Genomic DNA, 8,378 nt, shown 5'->3' on the forward strand with positions numbered 1-8,378 from the left:
AGGCGCGCAACCCAGCCAAGGTGCCCACCGCAGCGAAGGTGCACGCGAGGTGCGCACCCGAGGTGCACACCCGGGGCAAACCGAGCTCCGACTTCGTGCACGCCGCACCTTGGAGCACACTTCAGAGCGCTCCTTGGTGCGCACCAGGGCGCGCAACCCAGCCAAGGTGCTCACCCCGGCGAAGGTGCACGCGAGGTGCGCACCCGGGGCAAGCCGGGCTCGGACTTCGTGCACGCCGCACCTTGGAGCACACATCGGAGCGCTCCCGGGTTCGCACCAGCATTGCGCACCTTTGATGCGCTGCCTTCACTAATTTCCAGAAAAGGCAAAAAAAAAAAAAAAACGAGATTTTAAAATTTCCGTTTTGAAAGATAGTGAAAAAAACGGAACGCGGGTGCCATCTTGAGCCCGCCCTGGTGTGCAGCCCAGGCAAGTTGTGCGCACCAAGGCACCCACCCTGGCCAAGGTGGGTCACGGGGTGGGTCCTAGGGTGGGTAACGGGGTGGGTACTAAGGTGCGTGCCAAGGTGGGTCATGGGGTGGGTGCCAAGGTGGGCACCAGGGTGGGTGTGCACCAACCCTAGCCAGGGTAGGTCACGGGGTGGTTGTCGGGGTGGGCGTCAAGGAGCCAAGGTGGGTGGCAAGTAGCCAAGTTGCGTGCCAAGGTGGGTGTCGGGGTGGGTGCCAAGGATCCAAGGTGGGTGCCAAGGAACCAAGGTGGGTGTCTGGGTGGGTGCCGAGGTGGGAGCCAGGGTGGGTCCCAAGGTGAGTGCAAAGGTGGGTGCCAGGGTCAAGGTGAGTGCCAATGTGGGTTCCAAGGTGCCAGGGTCAGGGTGAGTGCCAATGTGGGTTCAAAGGTGCTAAGTTGGGTGCGAGGTTGGGTGCGAGGGTGGGTGGGTGCCAAGGTGTGCTAGGTGGAAGCCCGGGTGGGTCGGCATCCCATGGGTGTCGAGTTGGGTGCCTGATGGGTGCTTCTTGTCAAGTTTTAGTCGTCGGGACTCATTTCGAGCCTTAGAGGTCGTTTCTTGTCCGGTTGCCCTGTCTTCGACCTGGGAACCCAATTTTGGTCCTCGGGTCCCATTTTTTTTTGTCTCGCATCCCACTTTTGGCCTGTGGCCTTTTCGGGGTCGATTCTCGTTTTGGGCATCAGAGCATGTTTCTTCTCCTAAAACCCAATATTTGTTTATTAAGTCTCGGAACACATTTTTGTTCTCGTGGACCCATCATGGGTCTTGGAACGCATTTGTGGTCCTTGGGTCCCATTTTGCATCCCGAAACTTGTGTTTTGGTGCTTGATCCCTATTTTGGGTGCCCACCTTGCACCAAGTGCGCACCCGGGGCAAACCGAGCGCCTTGGTGCACCGGGGCAAGATCGAGCGTGCACCCGAGGCGCCCCGAACATGCACCAAGGTGCACTCGGCCCACATGTGAGCGCAGGTCGTTGCGCCCGAGGTGGTGTGTGGGCACCGCGTTGCAGACGGGACACTGCACGCACACGACGCCCCGTCCAGGTGCACGCACGTAGGCCGGGCCGGGTGCACACCCGACGCCCTAGCAAGGTGCGCGCACCCGGGCAGGGCTCACACTTGGCGAACGGGGCGCACTTCGCGAGGGAGGGTGTGCACCTCGACGGGGGTGGGTGGCCGGGGTGGATTCGCACGTGGGTCGCGGTTTGCTAAGTACACACTGCGACAAGCTCATAACGGGTGCGATCATACCAGCGTTAGTGCACCGGATCCCATCAGAACTCCGCAGTTAAGCGCGCTTGGGCCGGAGTAGTACTGGGATGGGTGACCTCCCGGGAAGTCCCGGTGTTGCACCCTTTCTTAGTTTTTCGCCGGGCGTCGCAATGCTATTTGAATAAACCTTTTGCCCGTTTGCGTTCTCGTCGGGGCCGGGCCGGGCCGGGGTGCGCTGCCCGCACTACCGCGCGCGCGGGGGCGACACCGAGTGCGCACCCGAGGCGCCCCGAGCACACAGGCCACGGTGCAACCCGGGCGTTGTGCGCGCACCCCGGTGCGCCCGAGGTGCTGCGCGCGCACCCAGGTGAAATCGGTGTGCACCTCGGCCAGTGCGCGCTCGGTCGAGTCGCGCACGTTGGCCAAGGTGCACGGTGATGTTTCTTACTCTAAGGTTCCGCACCAGACGCCCGGGACAGGTGAGCGAAGCTGGGCGGGGCCGGGTGCGCGGCCGGGGCAGGTGCACGCAGCTGGAGAGAGCTTTGGAGCACACCAGAGGTGCGCACCTTGGAGCACACTTCGGAGCGCACCAATGATGCGCTCCATTCAAAAGTTTCCTGAAAAGGCAAAAAAAGTTGAGATTATAGAATTTCCCACTTGAGAGATTGTAAAAAAAAAAAATTTAAAATGAAGGAAACGCGGGTGCCAAGGTGTGCGCGCCCGGGTGCGCAGCCCAGCCAAGGTGTGCGCACCAAGGCGCCCACCCTGGCGAAGGTGCACGCAAGGTGCGCACCCGAGGCAAACCGGACAATTAACCCAACTTTCGACTTCGCGCGCACCTGCGCACCTTGGAGCGCACTTCGGAGCGCTCCTTGGTGCGCACCAATCTTGGGCACCTCGGAGTGCACCATGGCGCCCACCAAGGTGCGCACCCGGGGCAAACCGAGCTCCGACTTCGTGCGCACCTTGGAGCGCACGAAAGGTGCGCACCATGGCGCCCACCAAGGTGCGCAGCCCAGCCAAGGCGTGCGCATCAAGGTGCGCACCCTGGCGAAGGTGCGCACCCGGGGCAAACCGAGCTCCGACTTCGTGCGCACCTTGGAGCGCACAAAGGGTGCGCAACCCAGCCAAGGTGTGCGCACCCCGGGCAAACCGAGCTCCGAATCGTGCGCACCTTGGAGCACACTTCGGAGCCCTCCTTGGTGCGCACCGATGTTGCGCACCTCGGAGCGCACCCGGGGAAAACAATGCAATTAACCCGACTTTCGACTTCGTGGGCACCTCGGAGCGCTCTCGGGTTCGCACCTCGGAGCACACCGAGGTGCGCACCTTTGATGCGCTGCCTTCACCAATTTCCAGAAAAGGCAAGAAAACATTGAGAAGGTGTGCGCACCGAGGTGCCCACCCTGGCGAAGGTGCACGCGAGGTGCGCACCCGGGGCAAACCGGGCTCCGACTTCGTGCACGCCATGCTGCGCACCTTGGAGGGCCATGGTGCGCACCTTGGAGCACACTTCGGAGCGCTCAATGGTGCCCAACCCAGCCAAGGTGCCCACCGCGGCGAAGGTGCACGCGAGGTGCGCACCCGGGGCAAACCGGGCTCCGACTTCGTGCACGCCGCACCTTGGAGCACACTTCGGAGCGCTCCTTGGTGCGCACCAGGGCGCGCAACCCAGCCGAGGTGCCCACCCCGGCGAAGGTGCACGCGGGGTGCGCACCCGGGGCAAACCGGGCTCCGACTTCGTGCACGCCATGGTGCCCACCGCGGCGAAGGTGCACGCGAGGTGCGCACCCGGGGCAAACCGGGCTCCGACTTCGTGCACGCCGCACCTTGGAGCACACTTCGGAGCGCTCCTTGGTGCGCACCAGGGCGCGCAACCCAGCCGAGGTGCCCACCCCGGCGAAGGTGCACGCGAGGTGCGCACCCGGGGCAAACCGGGCTCCGACTTCGTGCACGCCATGGTGCCCACCGCGGCGAAGGTGCACGCGAGGTGCGCACCCGGGGCAAACCGGGCTCCGACTTCGTGCACGCCGCACCTTGGAGCACACTTCGGAGCGCTCCTTGGTGCGCACCATGGTGCCCACCAGGGCGCGCAACCCCGCCGAAGGTGCACGCGAGGTGCGCACCCGGGGCAAACCGGGCTCCGACTTCGTGCACGCCGCACCTTGGAGCACACTTCGGAGCGCTCCTTGGTGCGCACCAGGGCGCGCAACCCCGCCGAAGGTGCACGCGAGGTGCGCACCCGGGGCAAACCGGGCTCCGACTTCGTGCACGCCATGGTGCGCACCAGGGTGCCCACCGCGGCGAAGGTGCGCACCCGGGGCAAACCGGGCTCCGACTTCGTGCACGCCGCACCTTGGAGCACACTTCGGAGCGCTCCTTGGTGCGCACCAGGGCGCGCAACCCAGCCGAGGTGCCCACCCCGGCGAAGGTGCACGCGAGGTGCGCACCCGGGGCAAACCGGGCTCCGACTTCGTGCACGCCATGGTGCCCACCGCGGCGAAGGTGCGCACCCGGGGCAAACCGGGCTAGGACTTCGTGCACGCCGCACCTTGGAGCACACTTCGGAGCGCTCCTTGGTGCGCACCATGGTGCCCACCAGGCCGCGCAACCCAGCCAAGGTGTGCGCACCAAGGTGCACGCGAGGTGCGCACCCGGGGCAAACCGGGGTCCGGCTTCGTGCACGCCGCACCTTGGAGCACACATCGGGGCGCTCCCGGGTTCGCACCGGCGTTGCGCACCGTGGTGGGCACCTCGGAGCGCACCGTGGTGGGCACCTCGGAGCACACCAAGGTGGGCAGCGAGGTGCGCACCTTTGATGCGATGCCTTCACTAATTTCCATAAAAGGCAAAAGAAAACGAGATTTTAAAATTTCCGTTTTGAAAGATAGTGAGAAAAAGGGAATGCTGGTGCCATCTTGAGCCCGCCCTGGTGCGCAGCCCAGCCAAGGTGTGCGCACCAAGGTGCCCACCCTGGCGAAGGTGCGCGCCCGGGCAATTAACCCAACTTCCAACTTCGCGCGCGCCAGGGTGGGAGCGCACCCAACAACCGGGCCTGGGAAGAGCCAATGCGAGAAACCCCACCAAACGCTCTGACAAAAAAAGAGGGGGCGCTCCAGTAACCCCGCTTCGGAGCGCACCCTGGGCAAACCCAGCCAGGGTGCCCACCCCGGCCAAGGTGCAGGCGAGGTGCGCACCCGGGGCAAACCGGGCTCCGACAACGTGCACGCCGCACCTTGGAGCACACTTCGTAGCGCTCCCGGGTGCGCACCTCAGAGCACACCAAGGTGGGCAGCGAGGTGCGCACCTTTGATGCGCTGCCTTCACTAATTTCCAGAAAAGGCAAAAAAAAGAGGAGATTTTAAAATTTCCGTTTTGAAAGATAGTGAAAAAAACGGAACGCGGGTGCCATCTTGAGCCCGCCCTGGTGCACAGCCCAGGTAAGGTGCCCACCCTGGCAAAGGTGCGCACCCGGGCAATTAACCCTACTTCCGACTTCGTGCGCGCCAGGGTGGCAACCGGGCCTGGGAAGAGCCAATGCGAGAAACCCCACCAAACGCTCCGACAAAAAAAGAGGCGGCGCTCCAATAACCCCGCTTCGGAGCGCAGCCGGGGCAAACCCAGCCAAGGTGCCCACCCCGACGAAGGTGCACGCGAGGTGCGCACCCGGGGCAAACCGGGCTCCGACAACGTGCACGCAGCACCTTGGAGCACACTTCGAAGCACTCCCGGGTGCCCACCGGCGTTGCGCACCGTGGTGGGCAGCGAGGTGCGCACCTTTGATGCGCTGCCTTCACTAATTTCCAGAAAAGGCAAAAAAAAATGAGATTTTAAAATTTCCGTTTTGAAAGATAGTGAAAAAAACGGAACGCGGGTGCCATCTTGAGCCCGCCCTGGTGCGCAGCCCAGGCAAGGCATGCGCACCAAGGTGCCCACCCGCGGTGCACGCCCGGGGCAAACCGGGCTCCGACTTCGTGCAGGCCGCACCTTGGAGCACACTTCGGAGCGCTCCTTGGTGCGCACCATGGTGCCCACCAGGGCGCACCCGGGGCAAACCGGGCTCCGACTTCGTGCACGCCGCACCTTGGAGCACACATCGGAGCGCTCCCAGGTTCGCACCAGCGTTGCGCACCTTTGATGCGCTGCCTTCACTAATTTCCAGAAAAGGCAAAAAAAAACGATATTTTAAAATTTCCGTTCTGAAAGATAGTGAAAAAAACGGAACGCGGGTGCCATCTTGAGCCCTTCCTGGTGCGCAGCCCAGGCAAGTTGTGCGCACCAAGGTGCCCACCCTGGCGGAGGTGCGCGCCCGGGGCAAACCGGGCTCCGACTTCGTGCACTGCATGGTGCCCACCAAGGCGCGCAACCCAGCCAAGGTGCCCACCGCAGCGAAGGTGCACGCGAGGTGCGCACCCGAGGTGCACACCCGGGGCAAACCGAGCTCCGACTTCGTGCACGCCGCACCTTGGAGCACACTTCAGAGCGCTCCTTGGTGCGCACCAGGGCGCGCAACCCAGCCAAGGTGCTCACCCCGGCGAAGGTGCACGCGAGGTGCGCACCCGGGGCAAGCCGGGCTCGGACTTCGTGCACGCCGCACCTTGGAGCACACATCGGAGCGCTCCCGGGTTCGCACCAGCATTGCGCACCTTTGATGCGCTGCCTTCACTAATTTCCAGAAAAGGCAAAAAAAAAAAAAAAACGAGATTTTAAAATTTCCGTTTTGAAAGATAGTGAAAAAAACGGAACGCGGGTGCCATCTTGAGCCCGCCCTGGTGTGCAGCCCAGGCAAGTTGTGCGCACCAAGGCACCCACCCTGGCCAAGGTGGGTCACGGGGTGGGTCCTAGGGTGGGTAACGGGGTGGGTACTAAGGTGCGTGCCAAGGTGGGTCATGGGGTGGGTGCCAAGGTGGGCACCAGGGTGGGTGTGCACCAACCCTAGCCAGGGTAGGTCACGGGGTGGTTGTCGGGGTGGGCGTCAAGGAGCCAAGGTGGGTGGCAAGTAGCCAAGTTGCGTGCCAAGGTGGGTGTCGGGGTGGGTGCCAAGGATCCAAGGTGGGTGCCAAGGAACCAAGGTGGGTGTCTGGGTGGGTGCCGAGGTGGGAGCCAGGGTGGGTCCCAAGGTGAGTGCAAAGGTGGGTGCCAGGGTCAAGGTGAGTGCCAATGTGGGTTCCAAGGTGCCAGGGTCAGGGTGAGTGCCAATGTGGGTTCAAAGGTGCTAAGTTGGGTGCGAGGTTGGGTGCGAGGGTGGGTGGGTGCCAAGGTGTGCTAGGTGGAAGCCCGGGTGGGTCGGCATCCCATGGGTGTCGAGTTGGGTGCCTGATGGGTGCTTCTTGTCAAGTTTTAGTCGTCGGGACTCATTTCGAGCCTTAGAGGTCGTTTCTTGTCCGGTTGCCCTGTCTTCGACCTGGGAACCCAATTTTGGTCCTCGGGTCCCATTTTTTTTTGTCTCGCATCCCACTTTTGGCCTGTGGCCTTTTCGGGGTCGATTCTCGTTTTGGGCATCAGAGCATGTTTCTTCTCCTAAAACCCAATATTTGTTTATTAAGTCTCGGAACACATTTTTGTTCTCGTGGACCCATCATGGGTCTTGGAACGCATTTGTGGTCCTTGGGTCCCATTTTGCATCCCGAAACTTGTGTTTTGGTGCTTGATCCCTATTTTGGGTGCCCACCTTGCACCAAGTGCGCACCCGGGGCAAACCGAGCGCCTTGGTGCACCGGGGCAAGATCGAGCGTGCACCCGAGGCGCCCCGAACATGCACCAAGGTGCACTCGGCCCACATGTGAGCGCAGGTCGTTGCGCCCGAGGTGGTGTGTGGGCACCGCGTTGCAGACGGGACACTGCACGCACACGACGCCCCGTCCAGGTGCACGCACGTAGGCCGGGCCGGGTGCACACCCGACGCCCTAGCAAGGTGCGCGCACCCGGGCAGGGCTCACACTTGGCGAACGGGGCGCACTTCGCGAGGGAGGGTGTGCACCTCGACGGGGGTGGGTGGCCGGGGTGGATTCGCACGTGGGTCGCGGTTTGCTAAGTACACACTGCGACAAGCTCATAACGGGTGCGATCATACCAGCGTTAGTGCACCGGATCCCATCAGAACTCCGCAGTTAAGCGCGCTTGGGCCGGAGTAGTACTGGGATGGGTGACCTCCCGGGAAGTCCCGGTGTTGCACCCTTTTTTAGTTTTTCGCCGGGCGTCGCAATGCTATTTGAATAAACCTTTTGCCCGTTTGCGTTCTCGTCGGGGCCGGGCCGGGCCGGGGTGCGCTGCCCGCACTACCGCGCGCGCGGGGGCGACACCGAGCGCGCACCCGAGGCGCCCCGAGCACACAGGCCACGGTGCAACCCGGGCGTTGTGCGCGCACCCCGGTGCGCCCGAGGTGCTGCGCGCGCACCCAGGTGAAATCGGTGTGCACCTCGGCCAGTGCGCGCTCGGTCGAGTCGCGCACGTTGGCCAAGGTGCACGGTGATGTTTCTTACTCTAAGGTTCCGCACCAGACGCCCGGGACAGGTGAGCGAAGCTGGGCGGGGCCGGGTGCGCGGCCGGGGCAGGTGCACGCAGCTAGAGAGAGCTTTGGAGCACACCAGAGGTGCGCACCTTGGAGCACACTTCGGAGCGCACCAATGATGCGCTCCATTCAAAAGTTTCCTGAAAAGGCAAAAAAAGTTGAGATTATAGAATTTCCCACTTGAGAGAT

General features: G+C 63.1%; 2 non-coding genes across 2 annotated transcripts; both read left to right on the top strand.

Annotated features, from left to right (window-relative positions):
• Window positions 1–1,703: 1,703 nt before the first annotated feature.
• Window positions 1,704–1,822, top strand: LOC131869207 (5S ribosomal RNA). The gene has a single exon (XR_009367600.1). It is a non-coding gene; the product is annotated as a 5S ribosomal RNA (ribosomal RNA).
• Window positions 1,823–7,737: 5,915 nt separating this feature from the next.
• Window positions 7,738–7,856, top strand: LOC131869208 (5S ribosomal RNA). The gene has a single exon (XR_009367601.1). It is a non-coding gene; the product is annotated as a 5S ribosomal RNA (ribosomal RNA).
• Window positions 7,857–8,378: the final 522 nt, after the last annotated feature.

The sequence above is a fragment of the Cryptomeria japonica genome, unplaced genomic scaffold (assembly GCF_030272615.1).
Source record: "Cryptomeria japonica unplaced genomic scaffold, Sugi_1.0 HiC_scaffold_238, whole genome shotgun sequence".
NCBI lineage: Eukaryota > Viridiplantae > Streptophyta > Pinopsida > Cupressales > Cupressaceae > Cryptomeria > Cryptomeria japonica.